At 43.2% G+C, this 16,460-nt stretch overlaps 1 long non-coding RNA gene across 1 annotated transcript in view; it reads left to right on the plus strand.

Annotated features, from left to right (window-relative positions):
* Positions 1 to 16,460, plus strand: part of LOC147032215 (uncharacterized) — a 182,685-nt gene that overhangs the window by 110,306 nt on the left and 55,919 nt on the right. The window contains exons 4-5 of the long non-coding RNA XR_015055084.1: positions 1,853 to 1,933; positions 2,865 to 2,943. This is a non-coding gene — a long non-coding RNA (uncharacterized LOC147032215). The remainder of the gene's footprint in view (positions 1 to 1,852; positions 1,934 to 2,864; positions 2,944 to 16,460) is intronic.

Below are 16,460 nucleotides of genomic sequence, written 5' to 3' on the forward strand. Positions count from 1 at the left end.
AACTGAATGCTTAGTTGGCCGATGATGATTTTGAAAGGTGGAAAACAAAGGTTTAACTGTTTACTTGCTAATCTGCTGAACTTGATTCGATTTTATAATAACGTTATTTAATCAGGCTTTGTGTTTAATTCAGCATGTGTGAGTTACGAGAGGGCGGCAATTTGATATCTCACCCTGAGCGGCATTTTTCCTCGATACACCACTGGTATGGTCCTTCCATATTCCTTTCACCTGTGCTTCTCTGTCAGATATTTTGTCCTGTTCTATTCTTAAGGACCCGAATCCTATACCTAAACGTTCCTGTGATATCTCTGATCTTTTGTTTCTCCCGCTCTGCACGAACTGTGAGAAACAATGGTCATCTGCTGCACGGACACATTGTCCCTGCCGTGCGGTGCACCATCCCAGAAGTAGTGTTGCGGTCGGATGCAATAATTACATCTGAAATGGCCCTTCTGATCTGGTGGTATCATGTCACCATTATTCAGAAAATAATGGTGACATGACATAGGCATCATGCGCATGATCACCATATCACATCCAATACCAGATGCCTTTCGTGGGCACACTCGGCTCTGTTTCAAAAACTTATATTCGGTTAAATTATGAAATATGCAGCAAGGCAGAGACAATGTGCTCATGTGGCAGACGACCATTGTTCCTCACAGTTGCTGCAGTTTTGGCTGTTATGAGACACGATCTGTACCTTGCTGATCCAGGCAAGCCAGGGGTTGTATTTCATAATTTAACCAAATTTGTTTTCATGGTCACAAATACATGAATATGTGATGTGTCATCATGATGGGCCACAAAACCGGAAAAACGATGGTCGACAGCTACACACACACACACACACACACACACACACACACACACACACACACACACACACACACACACACACACACACACACACACACACACACACACACACACACACACACACACACGTTCCACCATTTTATTCTTTAAACTCCTGGCATTACTGCAAAAGATGAACACCTCGCTATCGGTTTATTTTCCTTCACTGTTCTTCGTGTTAACTCCGTGTCCTGTCTCTCTGTTATCCATTTCCTTTGTTGTAATTTTTTTACTTTTACTTTCACATGGTTGTAAATGGGACAACTGTTTTACATCTCCTCTGACAACAACTCCACAATATAACTCTTTTAACTGACAGTTTTATGGTCAGATTTTCGACTTTATTGGACATTGACCACGGGGCTTCAAATACCAGAGACAAATGCTACCAACCTATCTAATCTATTCTCACACCCGATGTCACTTTCAACACAACTTGCATTGAGCCTGCAATGTGTTACAAGGACTGCAAAGTAATTTGCTTCAGTCGTTATACGACTTTAACCGTAAGTGTCAAACATAAAGCTTTCAAAAGCCAGGAAATAAACCCAACTCCCGCCTAAGTAATTAAAGTCACAGACTGCAATTCAAAAGCAATGGCTGACTCGAACACACATCGATGTTTAACACATCTTTTTTTTAATATACAGTGCTATAACTATGTGGCATAAGCATATAGAGAGCTTTATAGTTCTTAGAAATGGCAAATTGAACAATAAGAAGTACATTTTTACATGATTTTTGTTCTCTTTTCTTCCTTTGTGAACAGTCATTTAACACAATTTGCGATTGTCTTATGTCGGTGTAGCCGTTGTCTCATCGCTTTATGTCACATACCATAAGTTTACTCAGGGGTTTGCAGGATGGCCGAGAGGTATGGACAGGATCCTCTAACCTGCTTAGCCTAGGTTCAAATTCCAGCCCCAGCTAGAAACTGTAATTACCATGTTCACAGGTGGGATGATTCATAAATGTGTGTGCTGTCCCTCAGATGGATGTGCAAAGGGTGTCCCATCTACTGGCATTGGCTGCTGGATGTTAAAGATCCCACGGTGGCCTTCGTGAAGAGTAGGTAAGCTTTTGCTGGCACCCTAGACAAATTTCAAATTACTACCCTAACCTTTGTCGAACGTCAGGCCTGGAAAGACTTGAGACTTTAGACAATGTGTGAAAGACTTGAGCCAAGCTTCACCCTGCTGATCCCACAATAACGTGGGAATAATTGTGGCTGTTAAAGAAGAAGACATAAGTTTACTCATCAAGTAGTATCTTGAAATACCTTTTATATTTGTTTTTGTGGTTAAGTACTTGTATGAGATTTGACAAGATAGATTTTTCTTTTGAAAATTCTAGCATGTATGTGTGTATGTATTGTAATGGCCAGAACTCCATTCCGTTTGCCCGGTTGGAGTCCCACGTGTCACGTCAAAGCGACCGCAACCGCCAGATAAGTCTGTCGATCCGAGCAAGTTCCCGGGCCTATTTGGCACATTACACTGGGAATCGGGCCACAAAATTAACCGGGTGTCATTAACTCGTGCCTCTTATTAATTCAGCCGTGCAAGCCGTGAGGTCATGATGCTAAGTCTAAGCAGTTTGCAACGCACTCCAACTAACCTGCAAATCAGCCTAAACCTCCAAACGAAGTAGCCAAGACGAGCAAAATTCACTCCGAGACCAGGTATATTTATTAAAAAGCAAATGGCACAGGGGGGAGGTAAAAAAAAATGGTCAATACCCCTGGTTGCTTACCTGGTAGAATAATGATATGGAGGAGGAAGTCAACGTACGTGGGATGAAATCGGCACGATACACCAATGAACCAATATTATGGCCCCAATTTTTTTAATGTACCTATTTTTTGGAGCAACTCCCCATAGACCAACTTCGGGCTCGATATTTTATATTTTTTATTTTTTTTTATTTTTTATGCCGTGGACAAGCTTTGGTACATACTGGGTGATGAAGGTTGTGGTCAAGTTTCATCAAAATCGTGTGTGTAGTTTCAGAGAAGAAGTTGCAAGTGTTTATGGACGGATGGACGACGGGCCATCCCGTAAGCTCCCCAAAAGAACTTTCCAGGTGAGCTAAAAATGAAGCAATATACAAAAATAAATTATGCAACTAACAATGAAAAAAAAACTCTTAACCTCTACTGATATGTGCCCGCGATGTCAACGAAGGATCATAAGATTCTTCTTTATTCTAACTTGGCTGGGCCCCATCGGAAATGCCACAAGAGATAGGCACGGGGGAATTCACAAGATTATGAAGAACTTTGTGCAAGATGCTCCAGTTCTGGCCAGTGGGTGGGGGAGGGGGGATTGTGAGTGTGTGTGTGTGTGTGTGTGTGTGTGTGTGTGTGTGTGTGTGTGTGTGTGTGTGGGGGGGGGTGTAACGAGACTTTCGTTCTGTGCCGCTGGCTGAGGAGAAAGACAGATGGAGCTCATTTGATGAGACATGACGCAGCCGTTGTCTCGCACAAGCTTTGATGCAGCCAGTAGCACCACGGAAAAGGCAAAATTCCTTCTCTCTTTTTACCAGCGTGGTTGCCTTTATTACTTTGGGCAACAACATCTCTCAAAAGGCCCATGCCCCTCCCCTCTCACTGACCATTAGTCGTTAATCGGCTTAATATGCGGAGTGATACTGTGCAATGGCATCCCCATGTGCTCTAATGGCATTCACCTCGAGCTTTTGGAGGTGAGTTCACCACTGCTACGCTGCTTGCTTATTACCACCACCCTTCCCCAGGTTTTCACTGCAAGGCTCATGAAGTTCATGAAGTCTCTGGACCCCATGACCAAGTATAAGACTCCTGCCCTAACGCTGTCTACTCGGGCCCTGTGTCCAGGCACTGCAAATGTCCTCAGTGACCACAGGGTCTGTGAGCATCCAGTGCTTCCACATGGCCCAAATGGCCTCTCTGTAACAGGAGTTCTTCATGTGGCCGTTCGGCCCAACAATTTGCTCAAAGGGCCCAAGTGGCCTCTCACTCATGGTGAGTCTTCACAAGGCCCATGTGGCCTACTTCACAAGGTCTTCTTGGTCCATGTAGCCCACAGCAAGTCAGCAGCCAGCCATTGTGGCCCAATCAACAATAAAAAGATACAGTGGCCCATTTGTCCTAGAAGCAAGGTCAGTTCTTCGGGCCTTTATGGCTCACAGCAAAATGTGGCACAGCAGGTGCAAGTGACATAGCAGGTGGCACAGCTGCCAAACAATGGCAGATGGCATGGCTCAGGCTGGTAGATTGGATCGCAAGGCAAACAGTTTAGCATTGCCGAGCAACCAGTTCGTTTGTACTCCATTGTTTTGGGTCACTCCATTGACGAGTCTGCACCGGCCGACATTTATTTGTGGATATTTCCATTTGCAGTGGTGAGAAAAAGTTTGTAAAGCCTTTAGAATCTTCTGTATTTCCACTTAAATTTGACCTAAAATGTTATGAGATCTTCCTCTAAGTCCTAATAATAGATAAAGAGAACGTGGTTAAACAAATAGCACACAAAAGAAATCGAAATTTTAATTTCGTTATTGAGCAAAATAATCCAACCTTCAATTTCTTTGTCAGAAAAAGTATGTGAACCTTTACATTCAGGAACTGGTGACACCCGCTTGAACAGCAATAACTTCAAACAAACGTTTCTTGTAACTCTTGATGAGTCCTGCATTTTGAGTAGCTTGGCTCACAAGCTCACATTTCGGCCCATTCCTCCTTACAGAACTGCTTCAACTCAGACATATCTGTGGGCTTTCTTGCATGAACTGCTCGCTTCAGGTTCTGCCACAACATTTCAATTGGGTTAAGGTCTGGACTTTGACCTGGCCATTCCAAAGTGCAAAATCTCTTCTGCTTCAGCCATTCTGTTGTGGATTTACTTGTGTGTTTTGGCTTGTTGTCTTTGTGCATGACCCACTTTATGTTAAGCTTCAGCTGACAGACTGATGCCCTGACATTTTCCTGTAGAAATTGCTGGTACAATCCAGAATTCATTGTTCGGTCAATGATGGCAAGTCATCCGGGTCCTGAGGCAGCAAAGCAGCCCAAAACCATGATACTCCCACCACGATGCTTCTCGGTTGGGAGGAGGTTCTTAAGGTGGAATGCAGTGTTTGGTTTTCGCCAAACATAACGTTTCTCATTGAAACCAAAAAATTCCACTTTCGACTCATCTGTCCACAGAACATTCTTCCAAAAGAAGAATTGAGATGGGCGGCAATGTTTTGCGCCAAGAGCAGTGGTTTCGAGAGCAGTGATAAGCCCAAGAATCTCCCTGCTATCCTCCCATTCACACCATTCTTGTTCAGTGTTTTCTTGATCGTGGACTCATGAACACTGGCATTCGTCATTGCAAGAAAGGCCTGCAGATCTTTTGATGTTACCTGGAGTATTTGTGACCTCCTGGATACACGCGCTCTTGTACGCAGCCTTGTGACGGCTGGTTGCATCATTGGTTAAGGACACGGTTATACTGCTGATGCAGTGCCCCTATGTAGGATTCGAACCCAGTCTAGGCAGCTTAGAGGGAGCATGCATACCTCTCAGCTTTCCTGCCATGATGTGGCGATTCATCACTTCATAGCAACTGAAAACATTTTTACTCATTGTGATCTTATAATTTATTTTGCCTTCCCAGAGTTCCTCCACAGCTGCGGAGACATTCACAAATAGTACACACATGAGAATCCCAATGCCCCACATCTCCTCAGCTGCCAGACCGGTTTCATCGCTTATTGGCGAATCATCAGCGACAGCGTTGACAGAAATGCAAACCAACGAGGCTCCCAAGCAGGTGCCACATGCAATGCCAATCGCAGTCAATGTATAAAGAACAAGGCCCAATCACGTCTTTCACCCATGATTGGGTCTTGTTCGGATAATTTATTGAAATCTTCATCAACTGGGATAATTGATTAAGTGAGAGCTGATTGGTTATTCCCGCAAATTACGAGTGATAGACGTGATTGTGTGTTTATATGTATACACACACACACACACACACACACACACACACACACACACACACACACACACACACACACACACACACACACACACACACACACACACACACACACACACACACACATTTAGATAGTTTGTGATCCACTATCATTAGACTTGAACAAAACACCATAAGATAGCTGGACTTGTCACTTCCTAAATCCAGTTTCCTCATTTTTACCACCCGAGGATATGTATTTGTTGCATCGCATATTGAATGATATAGCATGCATTTACTACACTGATGAAAAGATTTTGTACAGTTGCTTCTCTATCGTGTTCCATGTTATACAAGGCTCAAATAACTGTACTTATGATTGTCTGGCATCCACAATGAGTTCCTAAACTCCATCATCCTATCATGATGGTTTAGGATGATGAAAGAGTTACGTCTCTGTCATCAAACAATCTGTTGCAAGCTTCTCTTCCCTCCTGACCCGATTTTCTGCCAGACATAAGTTTGATGTTGCACATGTCCTTTCACTTTATGATGACATTCCCTCAAGTTGGTTTGGGAATGTCTATAACAAGTATGACTGTTAAAAGAGTTCAAATGAATAATCCCACTCTCTGACAGCACACTAATCATTCCTTGCAACTCTGGGAATTCCTTCTTGTCTGGGGCGTGATTCTCTGAAGTGTGTGTGTGTGTGTGTGTGTGTGTGTGTGTGTGTGTGTGTGTGTGTGTGTGTGTGTGTGTGTACGTACGTACACTTCCTTGACTAATTATACTGTCTCTTGATAATACAACTAACTATCGTGCCAATTAAACGCACCTACCTGGGATGGGCAATCTTTACAATCGTGTCCCAAACTGGAGACTGAATGTGCTGGTGATATATGAACCGTATATTACAGTGTATATGTATATATATATATATATATATATATATATATATATATATATATATATATATATATATATATATATATATATATATATTGTTACGGAAATGGCCCTTATGGGACTACTAAGTATAGGATTAGCTCAGATCCCCCATTAAATGCCTGTTTAGCTAGGTTGTTTGGTAATGTGTATGTTATATGTGTGTCGGGAGGTGTAAGAGACTGTTTTTATGTTCGTACAGTGGTGGTGAAATGAGAGATCCCTCTTATTCCTACCCCATCCCGGGATAGGCCCCTCCCAGTCGGCTGAGGGGGTGTGGCCTGGAGAGAGGGGTGGTTAGAGGGAGGAAGTGACGTGAAGGGGGAGGAGTTTGTGGTTTTCGCCGAGAGAGGCGGGCTCGTGGAACGAGAGAGAAAAACGAGGACCTCAGGCTCAGGTTCCGTTTGGGAGTTTTTGAAGGCTGCAGTCGGTTGAGAGGGTGCTCGTATCTCGAAGCGTGCTCGTGATTCAAAACGAGTGGACGAAGGAGTTGTTTGGAGAAACGGCAGTGGGCTTTTGAGGGGCTGCCTGCACGTCGAGGATTCTGCCTTGAGAGGGAAGGCAGCCGGCTTCGAGGCGAGAAAGAAAAGGTGAATCGGCCGGGAGAGAACGCTGAACCTGAGGGTCGAGTCTGCCATCGGCCGAGAAAGAAAAGGTGATTCGACAGAGAGAGGAACTGAGAGGATGAAGAGGAAGTCGGGCTTCGAGGCGGGAAGGCAGGAGAGGAGACGCTGGAGCCTCTGACGGTCCTTACTCACCTCACGGCTGGACACGTTGTCGATCCGCCTGCGGAGTTCGACACCTCGACTTGGGCCTTCTCTGGAGAACAGGCCAGTCCTGGATTTGTGTGCTGGACCGTGAGAGAGATCAGCTGAGGCCCGTCGTCGACCTTACGTGGGGTCAGAGGGCGCGGAGACCGCGTGCGGTGCGAAAGGGGCAAAGGGAGGACGAGCTCCATTTCGCCATGTGGCACGTTCGAGCGGGAGCTTGAATCCGTGGACATCCACCTGTTGCAAGCGACATTCGTGCTCTTCACAATGTCATCTTGTCCATGAGACATCACCAAGTACTCTGTCTTGTCTTGCATGCTGTTTGTCTTTGTCTGCACGTGTTGTATAAGGCATATTTCGGTAGCGACCCCCTCGAAACATGTAGACCATGGTTCCCTAGTTAAGAATGGGTTGAGGACTGTTAATAAAACCATTGTCGTGAATTTTGCTTGTGTTGTGATCCCCGATGTTCTCCAATAAATCTGGTTAATTCGTCTGAAGTCGCTGCGATGGATTAATTTGTGTCGCGTCGAGGAACGGTCCGTTTGATTGGCATATAACACCAAAATGGTTACAGACTGGCAGACAACGCTCGGCCTCTGACACAACCAGTCTGTAACCAGGTGTTCTATTTCCCCAACTGGCAAGGTACAAGGATTACGTTGGTATCGCGATTGAAGGCGCGTGACCCGAGGCCTGTGCTGAGCCGGCCGGCGTTATAAACCCTGGAGACGGTGGTGGTGAGGGTGGCGCCTAGGACCGGGTGAGAATCCCGCCACCCCGGATCCGCAACAAATACATATGTATATCAGATAAACCTTATTGGTTATAAAATACAATATTCCTTTGCTTAAAGTGTCCCTCCTATCCATTCTCCTAAAGGATACACTGGTTTGTAGCTTTTGTACTATGTCCTATTTTGTAATTTTGCCAAACAGCAAACCACCTTGTTATTGCTATACCTTGGGGGATTAAATTGATTTGACCAAAAAGTGAGTGTTGACCTTGAAATTATAGCACAAGTCTTTATGTGTATTACGCTATGGGAATGCACAGTAAAATCATAGCTGAGTCAGGGAAAAGTATATTTTGGAAAATAAAAGCTCAACAAAAAATAGGTGATCAACTTTGAAAGATAATGACATAAATCTGCAAGAAACGAATGTTTTGCTTCTTGAATAATCTACCTGGATTGTTGCCATCTGACATCTAGTTATCCACTTCCTTGAAGTCGTGTCTGATTTCTGGTGACATTCATGATCGGATTTCTTCAAAATCCCTATCCTGTACTGCTTCCCCAAGTGCTGGCAGAGACAGCTTGGATGCATCCTTTACGCCATCCATCCAGTACATACACTGTCTGCCTCTTTCTCTTCTTCCCTCAACTATACCCAGCATTGTTGCGTGTATCTCTGAAGTGTGTGTGCGTGTGTGTGACATTTTATGATAATTAGCCGAGTCATGTGGTGTTATTCAAAAGGACTCTGTGGAGGGGATTCTGTGTACCAAAATTGTGGATAAATACTTTGTCAGCACCAAAGGTGTTTCACAATAACTTGACATCTTTGGCTACAATCACGAAACAAAATCACAATTTTAGAATGAAGGTATAATGGCGTGAAGAAATCTTGATGGAATTTAAGGAGGGTAGGAGGGGTGGGGGGGGTCGTTTCAACCTTTTTTGATCTGCTGATGTCACACAGCACACTCAAATCCCTCTCACCCAGCCACAATCCACTCGGGAAGTGGCAGCGGCTGTTGCGGGTTATTTTCTGCCAAGGGGTCCTTGCGTGCAACAGCCGGAGCACTTTACCCGGTACAGATGGCTAACCTGGTGTGGTGAGGGGTCAGAGCAATTGGAATTTGGATTATAGGGTGAGAGATGTTGCAACGCACTTTAGCAGTCTGTCGAAATAATCCTTAAAAAATAAGCTAGGAAGGGAATCATGCTGGAAAGAAGAAGGGAAGAGTGAAAGCAGGAAATGTATTCATCATAATCCATCTCTCGAAAACGTCACAATGGTCAACCTCCTCGAGTGCAGAAAGGATTCAAGTTGAATTCGGCTCAGAGTAAAGAGTTATCTTGAGATCAAATGAAACACTTGGACTTAACTGAAAGAGAAAACTTACATTTAAACTGTGATTAATAAATATAACTATTATTCCGGTTACACTGTTTGGAGTTCTCTTTTGAGTGCTTTTCTCCTTTCGCCGTGACCTTTAGTACAAACATATATATTCCACTAATAACGTTGTAATTATCCTTGTCCTGCATTTGCATAACCTTCTCCTTGAACCATAGAAAAATACACAAATTAATGAAAAATAATTATCACATATATTATATAAATAATATGAAATTATAACTGACGAACAATGGGAAGTTTTAACAATGAATGAAATCCCTATCGAAACTACAGCACAGGATGGACAAGCTGAAATATTGTACGATATGGCGTTATGACGTTGGAGCGTTTCCATGTACACGCGAGTGGTAAATGCTCAGAAAACTACAGGTTATGCTGTACGAGTGTATGGTGTCATCGATTAATTAAATTCATATGACTTTGTTAGGAACATTTGTGTGGTTTTAGAAACTCGCAACCCAAGAATAAAACTGTGCAAGCATGACCTCCCCAGCATTTTGAATCGAGAATGTAAGGCCTATAAACTGCTGAAGACAATTATGTCATAATTAGGGCTTTCCATTTCCTTTAGAGCATCCGCTCTGAGTCTGGGAGGTCGGCCGTTCGATCCTGACCCTGGCCGAGTCATACCAAAGGCTAAAATGCTATGCGCTGCTTCCTTGCGTGATCGATGCTTTGTATTTAAAGGATGGAGCACACACAGATCCCATAGGTTGGCATCCATGGCGAGGAAGAAATTTCTCCTTGATTGCCCCGTTGAGTGCTGAGAGAGAGAAAAAAAGTCGTCATGTAAATGGTGTTGCCAGTACCCAGAGTGCCTTGGGAGTCACATCACTTCCTCCAAGCTTAGTGGCTGTATTTGTCTGAACTCCAGTGTTATCTCCTCTATTTCTCTGCATGTGTGAGTGATTTGTGTTGCAGGTCCTGTATGCACCTTAGATGCTGTAGAAAAAAAGGAAGACCTTGTTATTTTTCCAACTACTTCATACTCTCATTATTATTATTATTATTATTATTATTATTATTATTACTATCATTATTACCATCACCAGAGGAGAGGGTATTGCATTTGGGACCGTTTGTCTGTCTGTCTATCTGTTTTTGTTTGTGTACACAGAACATGAGTGTATTTCTCTGCAACTACTTGTCAGATTGACACAAAATTTTCATCATTGGAGCAACTCCTCAAGTAGAATGTTTTTATGATAATTAGGACATCGAAGGTCATGTGGTGTGGCAGCCATATTAGATTGAGCAAAAATCTTAAAAAAAATAATTATAAGGCTCACTTGGCTTTACCAGGATGGGCTTGTGGGTAGAGGAGTAGTCGCTGAAACCCAAATCCTATCCAGGTTCCTTCTGATGACTCCAATGCAGTACTGTCCCTGCAGTATTTGGTCTTCCATTTGATTTGAAATTACTTGAATCCCATTCTGAATTCAATTGAATGATAATAAATATCATGGGTCAGGGTCAAGTGTCCGATCAAAGCGGGATGTCTTGGTACCCTGTCATCACTACCAGCAGTTATAAGCTGGTAGCTCTAATTATGTCTCTTATTAATTCCGTAACACATCAGTACACAAACACCACATAAAATACACCACATAAAACAACACATAAAACACATAAAACAAGTCCTGGCAAGAGTCTGCAATCTGTGGTTGCTCTTTTGCTTCGTGGTATTATCCCCACACTTTTTGGAATAAAAAAATATCAGGGGGGGGGGGACATTGTAATCAGCTCTGTCTGTCACATTATCTCCTAAACAGTTAGGCAGAAATTTATACCAAACTCGGTAGTTATGATCACCACTTGGCAAGAATGTGTGAGAGCAATTTAATTTTTGGCTCCACCCCCTGGGACAGGGTCAACAGGTCAAATCCCAAAAATGCCAATTGCAGGAACATTTTAAAACACTTTTTGATGAAACTTTGCATTTGCAATCAGCATTGGTGGACATATGAAATATGTAATGATTTTTTGGATTTGACCCCCGGTTCATGCCCTGGGGGTAGGAACTTGTGAACACAGAGGTTTAAACAGAAAAAAAGTTTTAAACTCAAAATTTGATATTGGGTCATTGCTGGTGGAACTTTTTGCCATCTTTCAACTTTGCTTTTGGTGGGAAGAGTGGGAATTTACGATGGTGTGCCATCAACTTCACTCGAGTTATTATTATAATTAATACTGGAAGCACCCTCGTTGATGGACAGACACAGGGATGCAGGCACGCCGAGACCAAGCTCCTTTTATATATTAGATTCTAGCCATTTTTTGTTAGTCCAATAGCACATAAACAGGTGCGACTATAAACACGAAATTTTTCACAAAGGTATAGACTGGTGTTAAAGGCCCTGTCACAACTTGACGTTTTAGCCAGCGTATGCTGACGTATGAAAAATTTGTCTAAAACGCTGGCACACGTCGAATACGTTATGGTTAAGTTTTGAAAACGTTAAGAGCACGCTGGCATACGTCGTAGTACGCCGAGCTTGTCGAAAAATTTTGTGCATGCTCAAAATTTTTCGATGTATGCCAGCGTATGACTCACACGTTCCACATACGCTGGCCATAAGTTGTAGGCATGTTATGCGGTCGTTGACACATGTCGACACACGTTACTTGTAAGTTACTCATTCGTCAAAACATGTCGAGGTAATGTTTAGCGTACCCAAAACTTATTTCTAACCTATGATAACGTGCTTTGAACCTATGAGTAACGTATCTCCAACGCACATTGGCGTACAGTATGTAGACGTATTTGACGTCATCCGGATGACCACAGAACTTACTGAACGTGTTTCTAACTTACAGCTACCGTATAATGGCATATTGGCAGCGTTTAGGGGAATTGGTATATAAAAATGGGGTTCACAGGAGGAACCCATCAGTGTTCCAGACTCCATAGGTTTTTGTTTTTTTCTTCGGCATGACTGTGATGTTGACACTTCGATTTCTAGTGTGGTTATGATTTAAATCGTTGAGCGGCAGCCTATTAATAGGCTACGCCACGTGATCGTCGGCGATACGCTGCCGCGCTATGCATAAGTTAGATTATCGTTGGGCATAGGTTGTGAACGCCGCCAACACGCTAAGCATTCGTTGGTATAAGTTATCTATAAGTTATTGAAACGTTCTGTGTACGTTACTAGTACGTTATGCATACATCCAACTCGTTATGAATACGCCCAAAACTGAAAAAACATCAATAGTCCAGTGTAGAAAAACATAAAAAAATACAAAAAAATGCCAAAGAAAACTTCGAAGAATGCTGCAAAGAAGTCTCCTGGCCGTGGCCGCGGACGCGGACGCAAGGAGGATCCATCATCACCCGCACCCTCCCCATCACGCTCACCTACTACTACTGACATTGACCTACTAGTCCTACTACTACTACTGACACGCTCACCTACTACAACTACTGATACTAATGACATGGACATCTACTCAACATGGAGTCTGAAACACTGACTGGTTCCTCCTGTGAAGGAGGATTTTTACATACCAATTCCCCTAAACGCTGCCAATACGCCATTATACGGTAACTGTAAGTTAGAAACACGTTCAGTAAGTTCTGTGGTCGTCCGGAAGACGTCAATCAAATACGTCTACATACGTCAATGTGCGTTGGAGATATGTTACACATAGGTTCAAAGCACGTTACTCATAGGTTGGAAATAAGTTTTGGGTACGCTAAACATTACCTCGACGTGTTTCAACTTATGAGTAACTTACAAGTAACGTGTGTCGACGTGTGTCAATGATCGCATAACGTGCCTACAACTTATGGCCAGCGTATTCGGAACGTGTGAGTCATACGCTGGCATATGTCGAAAAATTTTGAGCATGCTTAAAATTTGTCGACAAGCTCGGCGTACTACGACATATGCCAGCGTGCTTCAGTGTGCTCTTAACGTATACAAAACTTACCCATAACGTATTCGACGTGTGCCAGCGTATTCGCCAAATTTTTCATACGTCGGCATACGCTGGCTAAAACGTCAAGGTGTGACAGGGCATGACGGTGATGTTGACACTTCGATGTCTAGTGCGGTTATAATTTGAATCGTCGAGTGGCAGCCTATTAATAGCCTATGCCACGTGATAATCGGCGATACGCTGCCGCACGCTATGCATACGTAAGACTCGTTATCGTTGGGCATACGTTGTGAACGCCGACAACACGCTAAGCATTCGTTGGTATAAGTTATCTATGAGTTATCGAAACGTTCTGTGTTCGTTACTAATACGTTATGCATACGTCCAACTCGTTATGAATACGCCCAAAACTGAAAAAAAAACATCAATAGTTCAGCATACGCCAGCGTTTTACATACATTTTGTTACGTTGCCATACGCTGGCTAAAACGTCAAGGTGTGACAGCGCCCTAAGGTGTGCACCATTGTATACGTATTTGATGTTGGCCTTTAATGGACCGAGAGCTTACCTTTAATGGAGTGGAACCTTTTTTCTTGTTAACGTGTTTCATGGGTAAATCTTCCATGAAACAAACACAAAATTTAGCAATTTGGTCAGAACCTGTTCCTGAAGGAGCCTATTTAAAATAAAAACAATCAGTGTGGCCTCATTTCTTCATTTGGTGATTGTTTATGTGTTCACATATCGGTGATGATGCACCTTAATGGTGTCCTCGGAGTAATTTTTGCAAGCAAGGTGAAGTTGACATTTATGACTTGATCTGACATTAAACTGTCTTTTGCCAATTTGATCAGCACATGACCAATTTTCTTAATTTGATCCATTTTCACCATTTTCTTCCCTTTTATTCTGCTAATGCACCTTTGGTGTCCTAAGTGCCTTTTGCAAAACGAAATCAAACTGCCTTATTTACAGCTGAACATTGACCTGTTTTTGCAAGTTGGATCACTTAACTATTACTTAATTTTTCCGTTTGATCTATTTTGCCCTATGTCTGTCCTTTTAACGTGATAATGTACCTTAACATCTGTCAGAAAGGATTTGAAGTCAGATATGAAGTTTGAAATGGAAAGCCTCTCGTTATTGTGCACAATTACATTTTAGTTATTTTTGATATTCTGGCATTGCCTGCCTTCTCCCTAAACTATTTCTCGCAACATCATTAGAAATGTCAAAATGTCTTTGTTGCAGTCGAAGTACATTTCACTCTCCACATTAATCTTTCCACACATTAGGTTGATGTTTCTACTGTTGGATAAAAAATAGTGTTGCCTTCTCTTAATCTTGTCAAATTATTGAAGTTTGTATACCATACCTCAATATTAAAGGATACTATGCCATGCACATTTGAGATATGCATTACCTTGGATTCTTTCCCAAGCGATTTCATTCTGATGATGCAGGACCATGCATTCCATTTTTCACAAGGGATGTCTGTTTGATAAGGTGATATGTAATATAGTTTTATGAGCAGGAACCCGTGGAGATTCCACGTAATGTAAAAGGTGGCTTCAAGTCCACAACTCCCCCCCCCCCACTCTCACAAACCCAAAGTCTTCAACCTCTGTCTCCCAACCATAAGTCCTGAACCTCCACCTCCAAACCCCAAGTGCTCACCATCCACCCTCCAAATCTTAAGGCGTCAATCCCCTCCTCACTCCAAGCCTTCAAACCCCATCCCCACCCATCACAGTCACCTGACCAACTCACAATCCCATGAGATATGCGGAAAATTATGTGACCATGTGCAGGTCATGGCCTGTCACAGTCACCTGTCCAACTCACAATCCCGTGAGATATTCTGAAAAGATATGTGACCATGAGTAGGTCATAGCATACAATCCAACATGCAATTCTTTCAAAATACAAGCCCTTCCAACATACAATCCCACGAGAGGTGTGAAAAAGGTACGTGACCATGAGCAGGTGATGGCCTGTCAGGGTCGCCTGTCCAACTCACAATCCCACGAGGTATGTGGAAAATATGTGACAACAAACGTCCTGACACCAAGCTCTTCCCAAAGACCCATAAAACCCTGAACACCCAAAAGACCCCAAAGACTCTTAAAGACCCTGAAAACCTTTAAATACCCAAAATACGAAAAAGACCCATAAAACACAAAAGACCCTGAGGACCCAAAAGACCAAAAAGATCCCAAGGAACCAAAAACTCAAAAGACCCCAATTACCCAAAAGACTCTGAGGACCCTGAAGACCGAAAAGACCCACAAGACACAAAAGACTCTGAGGACTCTAATGACCCAAGGGATCCAAAATACCCTGTGGACTCAAAATACCTAGAGAACACAAAATACCTAAAGGATTCAAAAGACCCAAACGGGACTTTCTGGGACCCATGGAAATTTTGCAAAATTGAAAATGGGACTTAAAGGTCCCGAACCCCCTCCACACACACACACACACACACACACACACACACACACACACACACACACACACACACACACACACACACACACACACACACACACACACACACACACACACACACACAATTACAAGTCCTCAACCTCACACCTCCCTCCAAACTCTTTCCTCTCCCTGGCCTCCTACCATCACACCAAAACCCTGTGCTCCCGTCCCACTTTCTTCAAATGCTCAAACCCCCTCCCAACTCAATGTCCTCAACTCTCACCTCCGCCTCAAAAGCCTCAAATCCCTTGATCCCAACTTTCCCCTCTCTGACATCCCTCCTCCAACCCAACTCTGTCATCCCCACCCCCCTTCTTCTTCCAGTACTCAACTGCCCCAAACCCCAAGTACTCAACCCCCGTTCCAAACCAAAGTCCTCAACCCACCCCCCCCTCCCAACATCTCAATCTCC

This window comes from Eptatretus burgeri, chromosome 2, assembly GCF_056783735.1.
Source record: "Eptatretus burgeri isolate ZD-2024b chromosome 2, Ebu_testis_v1, whole genome shotgun sequence".
Taxonomy (NCBI): Eukaryota; Metazoa; Chordata; class Myxini; order Myxiniformes; family Myxinidae; genus Eptatretus; species Eptatretus burgeri.